The sequence below is a fragment of the Hoplias malabaricus genome, chromosome X2 (genome assembly GCF_029633855.1).
Source record: "Hoplias malabaricus isolate fHopMal1 chromosome X2, fHopMal1.hap1, whole genome shotgun sequence".
NCBI lineage: Eukaryota > Metazoa > Chordata > Actinopteri > Characiformes > Erythrinidae > Hoplias > Hoplias malabaricus.
Genome location: NC_089819.1, coordinates 44,767,007 through 44,791,880, shown reverse-complemented (window position 1 = coordinate 44,791,880; position 24,874 = coordinate 44,767,007). Strand labels below are relative to the sequence as shown.

At 38.2% G+C, this 24,874-nt stretch overlaps 1 protein-coding gene across 1 annotated transcript in view; it reads left to right on the top strand.

Annotated features, from left to right (window-relative positions):
- The first annotated feature begins 1,845 nt into the window (after positions 1-1,845).
- The window catches only part of LOC136677165 (TOX high mobility group box family member 3-like), a 130,568-nt gene continuing 107,539 nt past the window's right edge, over positions 1,846-24,874 (top strand). Inside the window, exon 1 of the mRNA XM_066654606.1 lies at positions 1,846-1,976. The gene's annotated coding sequence lies outside the window, so the exon portion shown is untranslated. The remainder of the gene's footprint in view (positions 1,977-24,874) is intronic.

Here is a 24,874-nt window from a genome sequence, read left to right as displayed (position 1 = left end):
TGTTGTGAGTATACACACACACACACACACACACACACACACACACACACACACACACCCTGCCTGGACAGTGTGTCAGTCCATAACAGGGCATGACAGACTCATTCACACACTCGCATCTGAAGAAAATTGGCATAGCCAGTCCATAGCAACATGTGTTTTATGACTTTTTAAGAATATCTGCTAACTTTGCAACTCTGTACACTCAATTCATTCATGCGTTCATTGGGTTCAGGGCCTACGTGGAGTCACTGGGCACAAGGTAGGAACATACCCTACAAAGAGCACCATTCCATAACAGGGCACAACACACTCACATATTTATTCACAGACTAAGACCTATGGACACTTTTTGCACAGCCGGTCGACATACCAGTGTGTGTTTTTGAACTGTGGGAGGAAATGGGAGCACTACGACGGAACCCATGCAGACACAATAATACAGTATATATATATATATTTCTCTTCAAAGCTTTGAGAGAAAGTGAATGTATGTGTGTGTGTGTGTGTGTGAGAGAGAGAGAGAGAGAGAGAGAGAGAGAGAAAGAGAGAGAGATCCAAAAAGAGGTAAAAAGAGCTTGTGTTGCCTGAAGTGTTGTTCTCTGTGCTGCACCTGTGTGAGCTGGAGCTGATAAAGGTGCTTGACATCATCAGTGTCGCAGGGTCCATTTGTAACCAGGTTACCAACTATCTCCCATCAGTAATTGAGAGCATGTGGTCACACTGCTGAGTGTATCAACAATATAAAATGCTGTTAGCTTTCCATCAAGCTGCCTCTGAAAAGACTTAATAGCTATCATCAGAGAACAGGACGACTGAAGAGCAGGCTTTAGACGCAGTGAGAGATGATGGAGCTCAGTTTATTGCCCTAGCTGTGATATGTGTGTTTGCAAACATAATCTTATATCTTATCTTTGGAGATATAATACAAAAACCATAATCACTAATGGCAACTTAAAAGAAAAGTGTGGAAAATTGTCTTTGAATGCAGGTCAATCTACACAGCTCTAAAAGTAGTAGATTGGGCATGATTTTATATTTTACACTGCAATGTGTTGATATAATATATTATAATAAAGTGATTCTGCAAAAGCATAATACTTAATACTGTTTAAGATGAAAATAGTATGCAAAAGCATAGGTGAATGATCTAAACAATTAAGCCATTAAACAACTGCATGAAGCCTCTGTTTTCTTTACTTACATTTACTTACATTCTGGACAGGTTGATGAATGTTATTATGATTCTGCTCTATTTTTATGTTTGCACTGTAAAAACTGACAAGTTAAGTGAACTCAAATGGAATGCGGAAACTGATTGCCTTAAACCATTTCAGTTTAATAACTCAAACATATGAGTTAAAATAACACCCTGAACTGAGTAAAAACAACTTTGTAAAAAGTTATATGTGGTTAGCTATGTTAAGTGGAATAAGTGACCTAGAGTTAGTCCATTTAAGTTCACATTACTTAAAATCACAAGTAGTAGTTTCTACTTAAACCAGTGAATTTCTACAAATTAATATTACACACTTCTAATATTTATCAAGCCCCCAAACACTTATACCACAGCTCAACACAAGCAGCACCTTCACTGGTTTTTAAACAACAACATGCTGTACTTATAGCCGAAAAAGCTGTAACTTGCTCTTAGGACTTTCAACAACAACACCAGGCAAGTATAACCTTACAGCTTTAGACTGGGCTCATAGAGGAAGGTAACCTGGGGGGAACAACCACATGATCATAGTCAGTGATGGTGAACGCCACGCCCATATGCAAATAGATGGTGCCAGTAGCCAATAAGAAAGCTGTGAGTTTTACTCATCAAAGACGAACTCCCCTTACTTTGCCTCAACGGATCCTTTTAATTTCAGTTGTGAGTGCAATGCATGATGGGTTGGGTTGTGTTCAGAATCTCTCAAAAAATTGCCACCGCTGGACACCGTTCAGTCAATTAGGAGAGAGCATATCGGGTGAGTCACATGTAAACAGAAGCTCAACAGGAGATTTTAATGTGGACTGAGTGATGATATGGAAATGTGTTGTAGCACTTGAATTTAACTACACCAACAGAGACATAAACACAAGTAGATGACCAACACAACAACTCCAGTTTTTAATATGGAAAGAGAGAATAAAAAGCCAAAGCCAGTTTTTATTAATTCTCCAGCTTCCAGCTTCGGTTCATCTTTAAATGGTGCAGCAGTTTACATCCAGGCCTCTGTAACGGCTTTATTATTTAAAGTGGAATGAAAATGTAAATGAGGCTGGTGTTAGTGTAATAATGGGAGCATTTAAGGTGGAACTGGAAGTGTATTAATGTATTTGTGTAAGTTTAAATGTGTATAACTGTGTGCTGGTTAGTGTCAATTATCAGCACATGTCCACTTTTCACTTTTCTGCTTCAAAGTTTGGTACTCACATATTTTTCATCAAAAACACGCCCCCATGTGGAGAGAAAAAAAACTCAGTTCACTCAGTCAGTATAACTTAACTGAATAAATTCACCTTTACTCAACATATTCCAAAAAGTTGATTACACACAAATTAACTGAGTGTTTATGTTAATTATACATTTTTGAGTTTTTTGACTCAGTCAGCTTGAGTAATCCCACATTTCTGTATCATTTAAGTTACGATAACTTAACTGTTTAATTAAGAAGTGCAGTTAGGGTTTACAGTGTGGCTGAATATATTAAATATACCATTGTATCATTTTATGTTAAGGTTATTAATTCATTAATTCATTCATTCATGGTCCGTAACTGCTTTTCCAGTTCATGGCCGTAGTGGGTCCGGAGCCTACCAAGAATCACTGGGGACAAGGCGGATTACACCCTGGAGGGGTTGATTAAGATTATGTTAAACGATTAAAAAATATGTCAAAATATTGAAAAATCTAAATTGTCCATTTTAGTAAACTTATTGTCTATTAAGTCGTTGTTTTTTTTGTTTTGTTTTGTTTTGTTCCTGGGATAAGAACAGAGGTTTAGGCTTAGACTTATAAATGGTTATTACACATATACTTACATTTATAATGTATTGGACGTTTTTAATAACTTAGCCCAATATTGTGTGTGTGTGTGTATGTGTAAGTTGACCTTGCTGAGTGACAGGTGATTGCTCTGTTGGCATGTGAGTCTTTCTGTGATACATGATAGTCACTCACATCTCACCATGTCACTGTATTACCTTCCTCTCTTCCTCTCTACCCCAATCCCTCCTTCATCTCTCTTTCTGTTATTAAACTCTCCTTAAAATGATCACCTCCTATCTCCCACTATCTTCTCTCTCTCTCTCTCTCTCTCTCTCTCTCTCTCTCTCTCTCTCTCTCTCTCGCTCTCGCTCTCTCTCTCTCTCTCTCTCTCTCTCTCTCTCTCTCACTCACACACACACACACACACACATACGCACATGCGCACACACACACACACCAAAACTTTTAGGCTTTTAACTGCACTGACATTAGCCACTCTTGGTCAGGCTTATCTGTGAACCCTTCTATGTAAAATCCTCTATGCTCTGCACTGGTGAAATTGAGTTTGAAGTAAAGGCAATGATTCTGTATAGAACTGTGGACACTCAAAAAACCACCTGGATGAATGAGTAGTCTTGCCCAGTTATGCCCCTCTATGATGGGTGCTCTGAAGCAGCTATACATATGCCTAAGGCTACCACACCCAATGCCAATCATAGGACAGAGGGATATAATGTGTCTTATAACACTGGGCTTAGAGCAGTGGAAATGTGTTTAAAGAAGTAATGAAACAACCGTGTTGAGCTTACCAACACTCGTACCTGAACTCACAAATGTTACTGAGCCTGACTGCTGTTATTTCCTTATTGAAATGATCCCATAGCTGGTGTAAGCCCGTCCTAAAATAGTAGAGGCTATTACTGCAGGAAATGGGGGACAAACTCTCTACTGACACCCTGATTTCATAAGAAATATTGGATGAGGTAGCGTTCACTAATTCTTGGCCATATAATGTATCACCATGTTAGAGGAATGGGTAAAGAGATACATTTGTTAACGTAATGACATCATTTTTAGCTTTGTTAGCGAGGTGAGCATCCAGGGAATTTGTGGCTGTGCTTGAGAGAAATGAATTACAATAAGTTACATCAACAGATAACAAACTATAATAGAAAAAAGCAGTGTGGAATCTATGCAGAGTTTATTTGGCAGCATGCGGCATATATCTCCTCCCTGCTAGCTAATGCAAAACCATGTATGTACACATTTGTCACTGTCTGTTTCATGATGAGCGCCCATACACTGCTGCCATTCCAGCCAACCCCAGCTCATCAAGAATTCATGGGAATGATAATGAGACAGAGAAATATTGTTGGATTTCATATCACTGGATCTGCAGGATTTTTATGACTGCTACACCTGTACAACCTGCCCCGTGTACAATATGGCCAAAGTATATGGACAGCTATTCATTGAAAATTTCCTGTGCATTAAGAGTACTAGATGAGAATAAAATACCTTCTTCTCTTTTAGAAAGGATTTACACCAGATGCTGGAATATTACTGTGAGCATGTGATAGCATTCAGAACATAAGGCCTGTTGTTGGATGATTAGTGTTCGGAAAAAAAAAGAAACCACACCAACTCATTCTAAAAATATTGAAAAGAGCTCCATTACCAACAAAATCACTAACTACTATTACATGCTTGGTTTTAAAAAGCACTGCGGGAATTTGTAACATTTTTGTGCTATCATTTGTTATAATACATACTTGTATAATTCATTATGTGAGCTCCAGTCCACTGGTGGTGCTGTTTCCACTAAATCCACTCAAAATTTCTGCTCAAAGAAGAACTATTTAATCAGTACTGTAATCTTTTTGGGAGAGCATTGCATCAAGTTTAATGTTAGGGCTACTTTAAGGCAGATTTTTCACACTTGTTAGCCTGAAATTCACGGTAACACCTGTAAATATATTTAGCACACATTTTTCAAGTTTTATTTATACTTTGTGAATATGTGAGTGTGTGTTGCCCTGCAAAGGACCAGGTAGGCTCCGGACTCACCGCGACCCTAAACAGGATAAGTGGTTTCATACAAAGAATGAATTAATGAATTATAATAAATGAACGAATTATACTTTGTACATATTATACAAATCCTGGGAATGTTCTTTTGCACTGCAAATGTGGAACAGCTGAGGTGTGTGGTGTTTTAGGTACATGGAGGACAGGGCAGGTCCTTGGGTTTTGTCAGTTTATTGTATTTGTTGGTGTTGTTTCATGTAAAACTCACATGAGCATCCATTAACGGTGCCAATGGGGTTGGCACAGCCTTAGTCACCACAGAGGCCAGTGTGGATCTACACAGAAGCGTATGATAGGGCTGTGATGCTAGCTTGGAGGGTGTGGGACTTCACTTTTGAACTTTCCGGGGGGTGTTGTGGGCTTAATTCAGCGAAACACTAACAGGACAGGTGTCTATCCGGTGACCCCTGTGAAGAGCTAGCAGTGTAGTGGTTGTTCTGAGTATGGATTTAGGGAATGGGTTATGTCTAAGGAGTAAGCTTTGTTGTTGGTTGTAGCAGATTCATAAAAGGCTTCAGCAACCTTAGGAATTAGGTGTAGGATACTATTTAAATGTTGTAAAGTGTAGCTGGCTGCTGATCAGATCATATATGCAACCCTAGTGTTTAGGTGTAAAATGTAAATGTTCAACAGCAGGTGATAACCTATGGTAGGAAGAAAGTGAGCTAGGCCCTATGTGAAGCTTTAATGTATTGGCATAGGATATTTAAATTGGCATAGGATCATATCCTGTGTATAATTACAATATTGGTGGGCAATGCCAGTGGGCTTTATACCCCTCCAACTGATGCTTGGCACAACTTATGGTGATTTTAGGCTCATGTTCTATGTTCTATGGACATTATACAAGCCGTATTTGCATAACTGATGTGAGCATATTAGAGCAGTGAAATTCACTTATTATCAAGGGTATGTAAACATCTGGACATATGGTGTATATGTAATTGAATATGGCTTAATTAGGTTCCATAACTAAAGGAACTGAAGAGTGTTTCAATTCTCACTGAGTCCTGAAGGTTTGCTAAACACAAACCACACAAACTGGAACATGGTGTTCAACAAACTAACTTGTCACAGCATAGAGAAAGGATCCAAGGTTCAGTGTTGCCATGGTTACAGCAGGTAAAGCTACGGTAAACAATTCATAATTTCATATAATAAATGTGAGTGCCATGTGTTTGTGTGTGTGTGTTTCCAGGAATTGTGTGGGTTTGTGTGTCTGTTTGTTGTGTGTGTAGGGACTTGAGTGATCAGTGAGCTGTGTGTGTGTGTCTGTGTGTGTGTGTGTGGGTGAGTGTGGGTGTGTGTGTGTGTGTGTTCTAATTACAGAACAGATTACAGCAGAGCAAATTGAACTGCTAGTTGCCGCTGGCAGTGATGACTACAAGCAAATGTTTGTAATTATGAACAGATTGCCTTACTGTCAATAATTAAAACAACAACTCTGCTTACTTAATGACTGTCTGGAGATGGCTCTTTCAAACTGATAAAGTCAAACACATGCAAAATCTTGTAGCTGTTTGTTTTTATCCACTATATCTTGCAGTAATTTCCTCAATTCTGTCGCCTTTTTGCAGTCACTTTTCTACTGTAATCTTCCTCAAGAGTAGATTAAGCACTGTTTTGAAGTATCAATGTGTATTTCCAGTGTTTCTGTGTTTCAGTGTTGGACCAATGGTTTGTTATCATGTTTGTATTGTCAGCAGTGTTTGCATTTCCTCAAAAAGTACTAAGTACTTCTTCTAAGCTGTAATGAGATTATTTTACTCACTACTTCTTGGCTAAATTAATTTCAGTACTCTTTTCTAAACTACTGTATTACTCTCTAAACCTGAAACATCTGCACCAGCTGGAGAGTAAATAAGAAATCCCAATAGACACTTCTCAATCACTTATTTAGAAGATAAGCAGAAATGTAATTAAAAAGTATATCCAAATTCTTGTCTTTGTAAACACCTTTCAAAATGGTTATTCAGTTTCTTGTCTTTGGTTAAGACACACAGAACTTTGGGCAGAACATTGGAAGTGTTAAACATAGTCTACAATGCAGCCACAAAGAATAAAAAGCAGAAGTATGAAAAATGAATACATTATTTTTAATGATATTAGTAGGAGTAATATGTAAGTAAATTAATTTTTTCAATGTCTCCTAAAATTACTACATATTCTACTAATAGGAGAACTCCACATACGCCTAATATATGTACATTATGATTTATTATGATTCCTATTTAATTTAGAATTACTGATTTTCTGTCCAATGGTGGTGCTGTTTCACTAAATCCACAAAGTTGCACCAGAAACAGTGCTGTAAACGTGGGAGAGTATTAGACAGGAAAATTGTCAGGATTCACGGAGCGGACTGACGGAGGCGGACGCATTTGCTAAAACACGGTATTTTAATTATAAAGAAAGGAATAACAAAACAACGACAGGAAACAGTAGTTACAACACAACACGAAATGAAACTAAACTAACACTTAGACAGACTAGACTGGGGAGCGAAACGACGAAGAGAGAAACTACAGAGACAGACAGATAACATGACTGACATGACAAAAGAGAATGTGAACGAAATGAACGACAAACAGGACACGAGACAAGAGGGCTTAAATACTAACACAAATGAGACACACCTGGACAGATAACGAGGGGACGGGTTAACAAATGACAGACGAGGAGGCGGAACAAAGGCGGAGACTCGAACATAAACAAAACAGAGCCATGTGCAAATAAAGCACATGGCGGGGACAACAGACTGACAGGACGAAGGCGTGACAAAAATGTGTTATGGTTAGGTTTAGAAATAGGGTTAAAATTAGGTTTAACGTTAGGGGCAGAATTCACATGTATGTCCATGAAGGTCAATTTTTATTTCATACACATTGTATAAATCTTGGGAATTGACTCTTAGTCAAATATTTATTAAATTGCATTGAGACCAGGCTGTAATTTGTCATGTTTTTATTAAACAAAGACTACTGGCACAGCTAAGCTAATTCCCTATAGTCTGCAGAAGCAGCTGAACAGGGGGAGGAAACACATTATTATTCTGCTGAAAAAAAAAATATTTTTCATGTTAAAAAAAAGACGATGGCAAAAACCATGACAATAAAAATGACCAATGCTGAAATATAGACCTGATAATGTTGATATGGTAAGAGATGTTGCTGGAAATAGATGATTTAAGCATGATTCAGCATTATTTATATAATTATTACTATTATTATTATTATCATTATTATTATTATTATTTATAATTGTATTCTTGGATGACAAAGTTGTACTATAGGTTGCGTTGCTCCCACACAGCTCCAAGGTCCTGGAATTGTGTGTTCAATCCCAGCCTTGGGTTACTGTCAGTATGGAGATTGGTATGTTCTTGCAGTGTCTTCATGGGTTTCATGATCTGCATGGGAGTGCTCCGGTTTCCTCCCAGAATCCAAAAATATGTGTTGGTAGATAGATTGATCATGTAAGATTGCCCATAGGTTTAAGTGTTTGATGACCTGTGATGGACTGGTGCCCTTTCCAGGGTGTGTTCTGGCTTTGTACCCCATGGCCCACGAGACACTGAACATGATGAAGTGGATAGAGAAAAGGAATGAATGATTTAATGAATAATTTAATAAATTGTTACTATCATTATCATTGTAGTTATATTTGTTTTCCCTTTTTCCCTTTTGATATTTGCTTAGGAAGATTCATAAGGAGATTTATAATTATAATTAAATATATTCGCTTAAGTATGCAAATCAGTGTACAATCGGTATTAATAGATTGTACTACTAAGAAAAATGTCCCCCTCTTTTCTTTACAAACTCAGATATGGTTTTGAACAATGGACATCTTTTAACCAAATTTCTCCTATTGTTTCCGAGAGTTATGAGTGACACCAGTAATATCAAATTACAACAGGCTTCTGTTATGGCTGGTGACTGTGAGATTTAGGGGGTTAATTATTGCCCAAGCAACATTAAAGAGCTGAGTGTTCAACACACTTTCACAATGGCCAGTAAAATAAAGTGGACGTTGACCTTGACTTCTCTTCTTTTCCTATATCAAAACTGCTTTATTGTCCTCCACCTCCTCTCATGTTTATAACCTCTTTTACTCATATTCTGTCTCTCTCTCTCTCTCTCTCTCTCTCTCTCTCTCTCTCTCTCTCTCTCTCTCTCTCTCTCTCTCTCTCTCTGTGTGTGTTGTGTGTGGTACTTATTTTCATTCCAAACAAGGTACACAACATTGTTGGAGATACACCTGCTGTGTGCCATTTATATTTGCATATTATTGAAAAAAAATCTGCCTCATTTATTTTCCTGTAAAACTGGCACACATAAAACCATGCTCCACCTCGCCATGTTTAATACAGTATTTCAGCAAGAAATGTACGTAGGAGATTTTAGCTACCACTGAGCTTTGGATCTCCTCAGGAATTTATATAGCTATACTATATGCCCTAAAATTTGTAGACACCTCATATAATTGCTTTAAGGTGCTCCCATTGTGTACATGTACAGCTTGTGTAAAATGTAAACAGAAAAGCATGAAATTAAGTGGGATCTGCTGTACATGAGGTTAAATTCACCATGGCAAATGCCAAGCATTGACTATGGGAGTATAAAGCCCCAAGCACTGCAGTTGAATTGTATTCCCTGGAGTGATGAAACACAATTTAATATCTTTGGGATGAGTTGGTGTGGTGTTTGTGATCCAGAATTAATCATCCAGCTGCCATGACCTCAACAATACCGTCATGGAACATCAAATCCTCACAGCAATGTTTCAGCATCTGGTGTAAACAGTACATTATGTGGGTGGGGGGACATATTAATACCATTCATTTTAGATCAAATGTTGGATGAGGATATGTCCACAGATATATGGCCATATATTGTGAACAAACACAGCTTTATATAAAACATTGTTGACATTTTGTTGGTGTGGTGTATTGTGGTGTGTGTGTGTGTGTGTGTGTGTGTGTGTGTATGTGTGGATCTGTGTGTGTGTGTGTGAGTGAGAGAGAGAGAGAGAGAGCGAGAGAGAGTGAGAGAAAGAGAGAGAGAGAAAGAGAGAGAGAGAGTACGAGACAGAAGAACATGTAATCCCGTGTATCTTTTCTCTAAGGCACTAAGCACTGATGCATAACAAAATATGTCAGCAAATCCAGACTAGAAGGTATTCATTTTCAATGAGGAATCATGAGGGTGTAGCACCTGTTTTTGTTACCATGGTGATGTGTGATGACACAAATCATACAAAATATATGTGGCTCTAAATCTGTTTACATGGTAAGATGTGGTTTTGCATGTGCAGTATTTCACTGATCAAATCACAATGCTATGCCAGCTCCAGGGACCTGGATGTTGTGGGTTCAAATCCCACTCTGGATCTGTGAGAAGTTTGGTGTGTTTTCCCTGTGTCCACATGGGTTTCCTCCGGGAGCTCCAGTTTCCTCCCACGGTCCAAAAACACACGTTGATACGTAGATTGGCAACTAAACAAAGTGTTCGCAGGTGTGAGTAAATGTGTGTGTGTGTGTTGCCTTGTGAAAAACTGCCCCCCCCCTCCAGGCTATGTTCCCGCTTTGTGCCCAATGATTCCGCGTAGGCTCTCGACCCACCGCGACCCTGAACTGGATAAACGGTTTCAGAAAATGAATGAATGAATATTATCATATTATTAATCACTGGGTTATGAGGTCAGTAGGTTGTAGTTGTTGTAGTGGAGCTATAGCCACAGTATCAGCCTGGTGAATTCTTAAATATTTAACATATCTTATATATTTATAAATGTAACATTTAGTTACACAGTTCCCTTTAGCACCTTCATGACCAAGAACAAGAACCTCTGTTTTGTCTGATTAGAAGTTACTAGACATTCAGTATTTATCTTTCACACAGTCCTCCATCTGAGTCTGTAGTCTTCTGGTTTTAACAGTGAGAGATAAAACCATGTTTATGGATAACATTCCTTAGTAATAACATATAATGTGAATAATAGAGGTCCTAAAACAGAACCTTGTGGAATCCCATATTTAAAATGTATAAGTACTGATTATACTATATGTACTTTTTACATGTGCTTGGTTAGAAAGGATCTAAACTATGTTTACTCCTGTAACCCCACATACGTATTTTCTAGCCTCCCAGTTGAAAGTGGTGTCATCAAATTTAGGTCTTCATATATTCATTCATTGTCTGTAATTGCTTATCCAATTCAGCTTTGTGGTGGGTCCAGACCCTACCCAGAATCACTGGGTGCAAGGCAGGAACACACCCTGGAGGGGGTTCTTCACTGGGCCACACACACTCACACCTACAAACACATTTGAGTAGCAAATCCACCTACCCACGTAGGTTTTTGGACCATGGAGGAAACCGGAGCACCCTGAGTAAACCCACACGGGCACGGGGAGAACGCACCAAACCTTTCATAGACAGTCAACTGGAGCAGGACTTGAACCCACAACCTCCAGGACCTTGGTGCTGAGTGACTGCGACACAACATACTGCGCCACTGCCCTAAATGCAGGTCTTGTGCAGAGTTAAACCAACAGAGATAGATACATAACATTGGTTGGTGAATAATAAGAGGTTGTTTACAATATTTACTTGAGCAGTTTCTGTGCTGTAATGAGGCCTGAATCCTGATTAGATAATTTTTAATTTGTAATATGCAAATGCTTAATTAATTGTTTCTCCACAGCTTTCTCTAAAAACATGGACATAAAAGGATGAATTGTATAAGGTCTACAGTTTGATCAAGGTTTGGTTTTCTGATGAAGTACTACTACTAACACTGCTAATTTAAATGTTTTGTTACACAGCCAAGGCTTCGAGATGAGTATAGTCTCATCAATAGAGACTCGGTTATTTCTGGTATCATTACAGTACAGTAAACTAGGAATTGGGTCTAATATGTATGTCAAAGTTTTTAAGCAGATTAAAGTTGAACTATTTTCACTTCCTAATGTACACTACAAGAGTCTAGCTTTTGTGCTGTATTTGTAATGTATGATGTGGCTGCAGGCTTTTTCCAGGCTTGAGTGTGATCGTTGTACCAAGGGATGAGCATTTTCTCTCTAATTACTTTACTACATAGTTACGCAGTGACATATATAATGCAGAACAAAAAGTGTTCTCTAAGTGCTCTCTTATAGTATCCAGTTCAGTGGACTCTTTAAACCTACTCGCCGTGGATAAGCGCTTGACACAGTTTTGTGGGGAGAAACATATGTTCTGACTGATATTAAGTTCATATGAGATAATGATCTGAAATATTGTTCATGTTCACACAAAAATTCAAAACCAAGTCCAGAGAGTGGTTGCTGTAGTGAGTTTGCCCAATTATATGATGAATAATTCCAATTGAGTCTGTAATTAATAGGATTGCTTTTCTCCTCTGCGTTATCAAGATTAACATTAAAGTCCCAACCATATTTCCTTTATCTGTGTGTGTTATTAATTCTGATATAAAGTCAGCACATTCCTGCAAGAATTCAGAGTAAGGCCCTTGTGGTCTATAAATTGTAATGAAAGAAAAATACTTCTTAGTTGTGTGAGGATCATTTATATTAAGAAAAAAAAATGTTAAACTGCGGAGAATTAGTAGAAGAATGCTTCTGAGAATGCTTCTGCATCTGCCATTCAAATGAGGGCTTTGTAAATTATAAATTATGGCTTCGTTTAGACTTATTTATCCATCTGATCTAATCCATGTTTATGTGGGGCACATTTCATCAAATATATCACCAGTTATAAAAGGTTAGTCCTAGATTAGATGTACGCAATGTAGCAATTTAGCAATTCTGGCATTAGATCAAAGGTGTTGGCACTTCGAGCTGGTAATTTTTTCATGCTTTCACTCAATCACTCCTTTAGGTAATTAAGATTGTATATTTAACAGTCAGCGTTTTGCACAGGATTTACTGAAACTCTGAGGTAATGATGAATTTGTGATTATTCCAATTAGATTTATAAAAAAAAAAGTTTCCTGGGCCTCTATGTTACTAAACTCTGTGTGTGGCTAACATTGTCTCAATATATATACATCACTCAATTTAATACAAGCAGAGCTATCTGTTTATCTGAGATTTTACTATTGACCTCATAGAGGTGAAGCCCATGTCTGCGGTTTTGGACTGGAACACTACTGAAACTCTCCCAGTGGTTGATGTGGTCAGCACTGATGCTGCTTCACCAGCCCATGAACCAGGAGTGGCAAGCATTGACCCTTCAATGCCTCACATGCTGCTTCTTCAGAACCTTTCTGCATTGGGTGAATATATCGTTCATCCCTTACATGGAAAACGACATCATTTTTCGAAATCATCACAATGCTGCAACACTCAGGCACACACCCAGGCAGCTGGGAAATGGACTGTGATTTTTTTAGAACTTGACTCTTTTAAATGTCTAACTACAGAATCTTCAATAATGAGAACATGTGGAGTGACTTATATGGTGTTCCTTGGTGCTGTAACACTCAAAGGTGAAGAGCTGAGAACCTCAAACGGGCTAGCAGGCTTTAAAAAAACGAGCTGTGTGGGACTTCAGCTTTCCCCGGTCATGCTGATGTTCTTATCTCCTCTCCAGTACAGGAGTGGGGATGATAACCACTGAGAACGATTCGGTGCAGCTTTGTTTGAGATGGCCATGTAGGAGGTGTCACAGGCTACCTCCAGCCTTGTTTGCTGTTGGTGGAGCTTGGTCTGCTACTCCAAGAGCAGCTGGATCTGCTGGCCCAGGTGTTTGAGCTGCTTGCAGAGTTTCTGGAGGGTCGGTTTCCCTGTGGCAACAACCGACCAGTGGTGGACAAAATATACAAACCATGCACTTGAGTTTACAGATACACCATACATATGTAATATTACTCCACTAAAAGTAGGAGTCCTTGATTTAGATCTCCACTTGAGTAAAATTACTACAGTACTTACCTTCGAATGTACTTAAGTATCAAAAGTAAATGTACCAAGATTTATTATGGTTCTAATATCCTATTGCTATTTTTGTAACAAGAATCATGTTTAATCAACACATTGTTGGTGAAAACACTCTAGTGTCAGTCTTGGTACCACAGTCTTTTAATACAATGTCATTAATTAATCTGACAAATGAATACAACAGAAACAGCCAAAGATAAATTACATATACATATATAATTGTCATATACACCCTTCAAACTCACAGATGTCACTTTCTCTTGAGTATTAAGCCCCATTTATGATTCTGCTTTGAACCTATGCTATAGGGCACACATCGAACTGAACCTTACACTGTAGCCTGACTCGCACCTCTCCAAAAATATAACTAACAACAGGTCACATCAACCCAGACCGCAATGACTGTGATTGGCCACAGTCAGACGAACTGAAGTCCAAATATATGAACCCTCCATACTACAGAGACTGCAGACAGCAGCAAATTCACTGCCAGATATTTCCTCAGACATCACTTTGGACATTACAGAATGTCACGGCTGGTGGACTGACGGAGGCGGGCTCAAATGCAATAACAGATTTTATTGAAACAAAAGAAAAACAAAGAACCAAACAAGACTAACAAAAACACATGACAAAAGTAAACAGCAAAGACTAGATAATGACTAAGACACACAAAACTAGAAGTTATACAGAGAACAGGGCTAAACACAGAAGTAAGAAACTAAACACAGGCCAAGGGAGCTAAACACCTGGGAAGGATAACGATAGGGCAGGGCAACAAGTGTAGACACTGATTACAAGGCGGGGCTAGGGTGCAGCTAAGGGGAAAACCAGGACAAAACAAAACAGCCATGTGCTTGAGGAGCACATGACTCTGACCAGGAAACAAAACAAAGCTGGAAAACAAGAATCAGGGCAAGATAGAATGATAGAATGAATAAAAACTCTAAACAAAGGAAAAATATGGATGTCTCAGAAAAAAAAAAAAAAACTTGCAAAGAGGAGCGGGAACACACCCTCCTCCAAAAGTGCAGTTTCTGCGGTGCTGAGTCAAGATTAGCATTGACAGAGGTTCTATTCTCCCTATTGTACAGGACTTACTGTACTGATTTTCAGGTTTGGAATACTTGCTTCAAGTATTGTGTTAAATTACACTGTAAATTGTTAAACAAATAAAATAAACACTTACACCTATGGACACTTTTGAGTAGCTAATCCACCTACCAATATGTGTTATGGCTCGAACCCACAACCTCAGGAGCCTGGAGCTGTGTGACAGCAGCACTACCTGCTGCGCCACCATGCCACCCCAGTAGCAAATATGAAAATGATAAAAACAACTGGATAAATAAGCTAAAGGTTTATACTTAAGGTTATAAAGAAATGACTAGGATTAATCAGCAGCACAAGCCAGCAAGTCTTAAAACCCATGTGTCAACTGCATAGTCTGTGTTTAGACTATGATTGCCATGTGGTCAGCTTCAGTTAAGGGTTGCACAGTTCAAACATAACAAATAATTAGCTTTGATTACCAAGCTCTATTAATTTCACCTCCAAGCTATGAACCTTCTATTGCCTCTCCTGGACACTCCAGAGTTTTCAATCAATAATTCTCACAGTTAGATATGTTAAAATGTATTAATGCCACTGGTCATTAACTGATCTCATGTCAGCTACCTTATGGACTCCAAATTTCAGTTTCAGTTTTAATTTTTAATTCTACAATAGGGAACATCTAAAGGTTTTGTCAGACAGAATGATTATCTAATTTAAGGATTATCTAATCATGGTGGAAATAGGAAAAGCTGGACAACAAACCATAAGTACATGAATGATCATAAACATAAGGGATAATGAAAACAAAGGACAACTGTCAAAGACAACAGCAAGGCAGGGAAAGACTGTTAAAACAGTGTATAACACCTCAGTTCTCCACCGTGCAGACTGGCATGTTGTGGGTGTTGGTTTACATAGCAACAAAATAATGTATCAAGTTATATCTTCACTAATATAATAATACAAACACGAAATGGTGTGTTTGTGTGTGGGTGTGTGTGTGTGTGTGTTTGAGGGAAAGGGAGGATTGTTGGAGTAATTTTAACAGATGTGATTTAACTGCTACATGCTACAGAAATGCTCCTGCTTCCCCCAACACACACACACACACACACACACACACACACACACACATTTCTACACCCACCCTTCCACAAGAGAAAATGAAAGTGTGATGAAATGTAATGCACTCTGCCCCTCTGGCTACACTGCGCACACATGGAGCTCAAAACACAATAAATCTAATGGATATTACTACAAATCCACAATTCAACACACAAATGCATGGGCATAGTACATACTGTTGTGCTGTTGTGCTGCTTTCAGCTTCAGATTATCATCAGCTTACTCCCATGAAATTCATTTATATTTACCCCTCAGCTCCATTTTACATCAGCTTTAATGGATTTCAATTACCAGCTGTGAACTTCTAGGCTAATTCAGTGGATACCTTTTTCTTCAGCCTCTGAAGTGCAGCAAAGAGCCATGACAATTTCAAATCACTGGATAGCATCTATTATTCATTATCTAAGCCATGTAGAAATAAATTGCTTTTCATTCAGTTAAGGTTGAGAGAGAGAGAGAGAGAGAGAGAGAGAGAGAGAGAGAGAGAGAGCATGGCAACAAAGAGACAGAGAGTGCGAATTGGAGAGACAGCTAAGCAATAACAACAGGGAGAGAAAGCAAACGATAGAGTGGTTGTGTACGTAACCAATGTTATGAAAGCTTTTTATGTAACATGAGATATTCATCACAGTAGCATTAACTGAGTCATTCAGTGATTGTCACAAATTGTGTTAAATTGATTCATATGCTCCACAAATGCATTATTCTGTGGTATCCCGACTAGAATTATAAAAGACTAGTTAAAATGGTTTTTGATGAGAAATGCGAAAATAGTTTTGGAACTAAACCTATATTCAGAGTGATTTGTGCATGCCAAATGTTAATATATTTTGCAGAATATACTATGCTACCTCTGGATGTAATTTACTGAACTCATGTTAGGATGGTGACATAATTAACTGCATTATCAAGTGGCAAATATATGTTGAAAGTAGGCAGGACACATAATGTCACTCATATGAAGCACTAAATATTAGCCAGTGTGAAGCATTTTATTAAAGGCAACGTCAACAAATATGGAGAGCTACTGTGCTCATAGAAAAACACACTGCCCTCTTATTGGTTTTCATTCAAGCTCCTCATCTTTTAAGGTGAAATGGTAGGTTTGAGGAGAAGAGGACTGTTGCTTGTATGTGGCTAAAACTTAATTTGTAAAATTCTATTCACTTTTTGAATTACCAGAGAACCTCATATGTAACTCAAGCTGTTTCAGTATGTGTCAGATCCAACTTTAGTAATCAGAAACAGCTAAATAAGTCAATGCTACTCGAGTTTGGAGCAATAATACATCAACATCATTGTATCTTTTCTTGCTTTTTAATGATTGTAGGCCTCTTCACAATTCAAAAGCCCTCAGAAGCCGTTTCTTGTGGATCATCCACAAGAAATGAGAGCTCCTCAGCCATTTTGGGCCAAGACCCTTAGAATTTTTCCCTCCATTTACTGCAGGGTGGTGTAAAACACGAAATGGTTTTTCCAGCACGCAAACTGACTGGAGAGTTAGCAAATGGAGGAGAAATATTCTCGGAATCTAATAAAAAGGGTTTAAATTCAGAAACATTGCCTATAAATATGAGGGAGTGAGTGACTAAATGAATAAGTCATTAGCCATTTTCACAAGATGCTTCATATCTACCAACTCTCAGACAGGGCAATTTTAATGGCTATATTTTGCATTATATCAGTATAGAAAGAGAATGAACTTGCAAATTATACACCATGAGTATGTTATAATTGATTAGTTAGAATACATGGAAACTATCGTTGTTCTTTCTGACTACAGTAACTGAAATGGCATAGGCCAACTCTGTGCCATGGCATTTAAACATAACATTATTTACCAGCTCTAAACAAAGTGTGAAACAGTGTATAGTGTATTTTTGGCTTGAATAGGATTGTTTCCCATATAAAGCTGAGACAGTGAGACAGGTGCACTGTAAGTTTAACAAGTGAAAATGTGTCTTTTTAAAACCAAATGAAGCATTTTCCTTTCTGCTGCAACAAATGATCATCCATATATACAACTCATATGCATCTAAAGTAGGTCTGCCCTGCCCATCCATCTCTGCTGCTGGTTGTAAAGCACATATATTTTTATTGTCATTGTCTATGAATATAAATACACACGGTGAGGAATATGAAAGTTTCATCAGGCATTACTAATGTAGTCTAAGCAGATGGCAGCACACCTACACAACATCAGTCAACTGCTCTTTTGTTCTCTCAAATATTTATAGCACAGGGTACTGAGAGAGTAAGAGCAATTCATTGGTGCCACTGCACCAATAAAATCAATAAAAATGAATTAAATAATGTTTGTAAGACATTTTTCAAATATACATAGATTTCAAGGGGAAACATTGCTGCTTCAGACATGAACAGTAGGCTATTAGAAGATATAAATATGGCAGGATGTTACTAACTAATTATGATCTTTGGCAGATGGTCATTGTGTGTCCATAAACTTCTGACACAGTTTCCTCTGGGAACTATTGTTGTGGGACAGTGTTGTGGAATGATTCAGTTTGCTGGACAAAACACTAGAGTAGAAATCCAATCTTATGTTTACAAAGCAGTGTTATGTAGAACTGATACTCTGACTTCATCCCAAATCATTCCCTATGTCCTCCATAGTGCACTACACAGGTCATAAATGGCTTCTACACCAAGAAGGTTCACTAAATATTTGACAGGGTGGTGTGTAGCTTGCGGCACGGTGGCGCAGCAGGTAGTGTCGCAGTCACACAGCTCCAGCTCCAGGGAGTTGGGGGTTTGATTCCAGCTCCGGGTGACTGTCTGTGAGGAGTTGGTGTGTTCTCCCCGTGTCCGCGTGGGTTTCCTCCGGGTGCTCCGGTTTCCTCCCACAGTCCAAAAACACACATTGCAGGTGGATTGGCGACTCGAAAGTGTCCGTAGGTGTGAGTGAATGTGTGTGTGTCCGTGTTGCCCTGTGAAGGACTGGCGTCCCCTCCAGGGTGTATTCCTGCCTTGCGCCCGATGATTCCAGGTAGGCTCTGGACCCCCCGCGACCCTAAATTGGATAAGCGGTTACAGATAATGGATGGATGGTGTGTAGCTTAAAGGTGAACACAAATGGCTTTCTACAGATTTTAAAATCTAGTTCACTACACAGTGCACTACAGAGCAAATTGAGACCCAGCCTAAATTAAAACAGGACATGACTGGCTAATCCAAATGTTAGAAAACCACATTTATACTGTTATAAAATTATTCTAAAGAAAACAAATTTCACACTTGAACACTTATACACAGTGTGTATATTTGCATGTAGAGGGTGTACACATGAATGACAACTGTCACCTTCCCAGCATAAAAAAGAAAAACATTCCCATAAGCCTTAACCTAATCCTAAACCTAATCATAACCTTAAACCTAAATATAGACAGAAGGATTTTCTTCTGTGTAACATTCTAACCCAAAAGTTTACAAAAAAATTCTGTAGTTCTTCTTTAGGGAACAAAAAATAGAGTTAAACAGCACCACCAGTGGATGGGAGCTCTGTGATCATAAAATAAACACAAACATACAAATGTATGGGCTGCTCTTTTTAGTGGTATATTTAGGAATTCTGTGAAAGGGGAGGGTGACGGGAGGGTGACGGCTAGCACATGCTTCCTCTGACAAAAGTAAAGTCAGCCACTGCTTTTTTTCTAACATCCACTAACACAACATTGGACAGCTCAACATGTTTGTTGGAGACGACTATCTGCTCTGTTCTGTTTTGTTAGCTAACTCATGCCCAGATTTATTCTGAGGAATGAGGGGGAGGGAGGGCCACTTAGAGTGACTTTCTATCTCCTGATGATATGGCAGGACTTGAACAGCTGTGCCACTAAAATGTTATTGTGAATGTTTATTCGTTTTATTCTTTCAGCTCTTGAAAGAAGTCCTAATCTCTAAAGCAGAGGTTTGAACTGCAAACCAGAGAGCATGTATCAGAGCAGTTTTCTGTGCTGCAAGGGCTAACTTCTTTATTAAATGTCTTTATTGACAATCAGATCAGTGTGAACATGGATTGCTACTTGTGGAAGATAAATTAAAGGTTATGCAGGTTAAGGTGAGAGCGTTTTGAAACTAAGGGAATATGAGCTGGCTCAGTGACTTTTAATAGAATACCTAAGCTGTTTTAAACACTTAAAACAATATTCCTTCCAGTATTCATCAATCCTGATTAAATTCCAGCGTCATGTAAGGAAGCTTTGGCGATTAAAGACGAGGAGATGGATATTTAAAATAAAGGATTTAGATTTTCGTAGTATTAGGTCAGAGAAGGACTACAGAAGCTGAATTCCTGAACTCTGAGCAGTTAAGTGGTGGCAGTACAGTGTAAAATTTAAGACATCCTTAGACCTCAGCGTTAGGTTTCAGACATCAGACAAAACAACATTTATTATTGCTATGGAGAACAGATGGTAGACATGTCACCACAGGGTTTTATTTGTTTAAACTGTTCATAGATTTTTGGTGAATATTTTTACAGAACATCATGTCCTGCAGGCTTTTAAATTAAGGGTCTTGGAGAGGTTTTACTGGTACAATACCATTATTTACCAGCTAACAGAAACTCAGAGGAGGTGTTGTGACTTTGTCTAGGCTATTTTCTCTGGAAATATTGAATGATGTTATTATGCTCTACGGTTACGGTTCCAAAGCTTTATTCTGTCTTACGGTCATTTTCCAAAAGTGTAATCAAATACAGGGAAAATGTAGAGTATAACTCTATTGAAAATACGCTTAGTTAATTTTAACTGTCTCTAGTTGCCTAAAGATGAGATGTAATTTTGGCATTACATGCCCAGATTTCTCTTCTTTTCTTCCCTCTTCATTCTTTCACTCCCCGTGGACCTTTAAAATAACAAAAGAAGAACAGAGCCAGCAGTCACACACAAGCGCATTATGGCAGTATAGACTGCCAGGGTTTGGTGTGGGGGGGAGAGAGAGAGAGAGAGAGAGAGAGAGAGAGAGAGAGTTCTGCATAGACTGTGAGTGCTAGGAGCACAATTTATAGAGGACAGTGAGATTGAGAGTCTGAAAGCATGAAATATGAATTTTTAAGGGAAAAAGCTGTTATTTTTCTATAATGCTTAGCATGAGTGCTACAGTAATTTCCAGCTCCTGTGTGTGTGTGTGTGTGTGTGTGTCATGGCATTGGTTAGAGAGAGCTAATTAACGAACATACCAGGTCCAGCACAGCTGCTGTTGCTATAACAGTCATAAATATTCGCTCATATTTAAGCATTAGAATACAAGAGGGCGCAAGTTATTTAGAATAAAATCATGCCTGTGATTTGGGTGCAGACATGACTTTAAATGGAAAACAGTGTGGATAAAATAATTTCAGCTTCAGCTCAGCTTTTCCAATAACTGCCTAACTAACCCGAATTTCATTTTGTTCCAGAGAATCTGTCATACAGAATTCTTTGGTGAAGTGTATTCTCTTCATTTTTTGCCTATTTCAGTTCATTCAGTTGATCTTCAGCTGGGATTCAGAGTGAAGCCATACATATTTGACATAAGCACCATTCCCAGGATTCATAAAATGTGTATGAAATACATTTGGCCCTTAGTGGATATACAGTTTATTTTGTAATATGTGCCCAGCATGAAATATCACATTTAACCCTAATCCAAACCTAACACAAAGCCCAGTCCTAACAGTGATAGTGTTAGTGATTGTAAACTAACTATGAATCATAAAATATTTTCATATAATTGTTCTATATAGAAATGGTCTATACACAAATGTTATAAATTTTCACTGTATCAGAACTAATTTCCTGACATCCTTTCCAAACCTTACATCTTAATCACTGACTGAAAAGCTAATTTAGGACACAGACGGGAATGAGATGAAATGAACGGGAAAGTTTATAACACTCAACATGGCATCTATTTACAAGTAAAGACACAAAAATATTTATAGGATCTCTGATTAGTTTAGGACTCAAAAGTAACTAGAATCATATGTTTTGGTCTTTGGTTTCACCTAATTTAGTCTGGTCTGTGGTTGCATTGGTGAACAAAGCCTGTGTATCTCCACTGTCTTTACAGAACCTGACAGTGCCAGCTGTCCTTTTGTATTAAAATGTAAAACAAAAATGATGAATGGAATAACAGAAGTGGTCAACACCTTTTTTCAGCACTCACACATGAAATACGATTATTACTACTGGTACATCATTTTCTGTTAGAAGATTTCCAATGACCTTTCTAAGGTTTTATGTATGTGCTAAAGAGGAAAACTAGTAACAGTTAGTTGCAGCATAAAGTGAGCTGTTGCTTAGCAGTCAGGGCTCTATAGAATCACAGCCCCATAAAATGCTGTTATCACAAACAACAGCAGGCACTTTTGAGTAATACTGTGTCAGTCAGAACAAACTTACTGATATATAATCTCCCTGAGCAAGAGCTGTGTTTGTGTATGCTTTTTAAAATGTTATGGCTCTTTACGATAGGAAAATCATGAAAACTCATACGCTTTGCTTTAATTGCCATTTTTCTACTTGAACAGAAAATGTTCCTTCAGTGATAAACATGAAAACATGTGTGCTACATGTGTGTGTGTGTGTGTGTGTTTGCGTGTGTGTGTTTCTGTGCATGTGTTTGCGTTTCGTCTTGCTCGTGTTTTTTATGTCCTGTCTCTGTTTGTCATTACTGTCCTTTGAGAATCGCTGGGCGAGTGGTTTGTTTGATATTATTTCAGTCTGAGATGTTTATTCTTTAATCAGTTGTGGTCCTATAGGTCCTATATATATATATATATGGCTCTGCGATACCTTGTTTAAATAATACTGTCAATCTCTATGGTGTGAGCTACTCAGTTTGTGCATGCAATGTGTGATGTTAGTGTCATCGGTCCAGTACGCTGTTCTAACTCTTCTAAAGTGATGGCATTTGTCATAACATTTATACATGTGCCATGAGCAATAATAGACAGCACAGTGCAAAACATGCAAAGGCTATCTGTGTAGCTGAATGGCAGAGGCAGGTTTGTTTCAATCATCTTTCAGTGAAACACAAACAAGCTAAAAATACTTGTAGTCACACAGTTAATTAGCGAGAGACTTGAAAAAACGTGGACACCTGCTCATCCAACAGTTCTGAAATGTAGGGTATTTATAATTAGTATTGCCTCCTTTGCCACAGTTACAGCTTTACTTTAAATGGTAGAACAGTGCTGTGAGGATGTGATGACATGCTGTCCCAAAATCTTTATCGGGGTCCAATGTGTATGTGTGATTTTTGATGATTAGTTCTCGTTAACAAATGTCACTCTAGCTCATCACAGAGATATTGAATGATGCTCCAAAACACAGATGCACTGCTCCACCACCCTATTTTTTCTCTATATCAAGTGGACTATTTGAATATATTGGAACTGTAGATATATTCGTTATCTGCTGGCTGTGGTGATAATGTGTAATGAGGTACTAAAAGTCTGCCATAGAAATTGGTCTCTTTTTATTTTTATGTTATAATTATTAGAAAAATACATACACACTATTGGTCTCTTATTAAAGGTGGATGAAAAAAACAACATGAAAAAGGACTAACTTTGAAGTAACTAAATTGCCATTACAAAGGCAGCTGGACAAGTGTGTCATATTAAGCTGAGCAGTAATTAGCAGTTTGTGACAGCTATTAAAGAGATCTAACAATTAGCACTTTGATATGTGAGCTTTCATAGCAACATGAGGTAACTGTTCCAAAGAACAGTTTTTTTAAAATAAGAGCAAGACCAAACTTTGCTGTCAGTTTTGCCTGTAGTTCTTCTTTGAGGAATCTATGTCCTCAATCCAGCGTAGTAGTTTATTACAGCGCAAAATTTTCATCACATTAACTTCCTTAATTAACCTGAGAATTGTGTAGGTCATAAAAGACACTTTATGAAGTCCCTTGAATCTTTTAGTGAGGTGTTTGGGCGCATGTGTCCTGCTGTTCCAAAATAGGAACTTAAATACACTCCTTTATATATGCCACAAGTTTTTAGACACCCCTTAAAATTAGTTAATTTAACTGCTTAGACACAGATGTTAAATTGCACACACACACACACACACACACACACACACACACACACACTAAAGCATGAAATGAAATGCGATGCTCTAGAACAGCTGTATATAAGCTTAATGTCACCATGTCAAATGCTAAGAGTCCATCAGAGGGCTATAAAGCCATGGGGTTCTCTGTGTGGAGTACTGGAGCACAATCTAGCATCTTTAGGATGAGGTTTAGTGTGTTTTTTTTCTGCTTCAGCACTAACCAGCCAACCTCACTGATGATTTCATTTAATGTTTTGTGAAGGAACACTATAAATTCTCACTGAAATGCCAACTTAGTTACTATAGTAAAGAGGGACAAGCTATCCATTGATATTCTTCGTTTTATACGCAACGTTGTATGTAATTGTGAAATTGTGTTTTGGGTCTCAGTCGAATAAAAAGTGGCAGTTTTCAAGTGAATCACTCAGACAGGGAGATATTGAGAACATTGTTCATATAAAAGGCTTTTGAAGAATTAAAAGAAAAAATATTGGGCCCATTCTTTTCTCTTGGGTTCTTTAAAGTCCATTATTTCTTTAGTCTGTATCTCTGACATAATCAGCTGAGTTGCTTGATTATTGGTCGCCCTTATAAATGTGCATTGGAGCTGAAGTA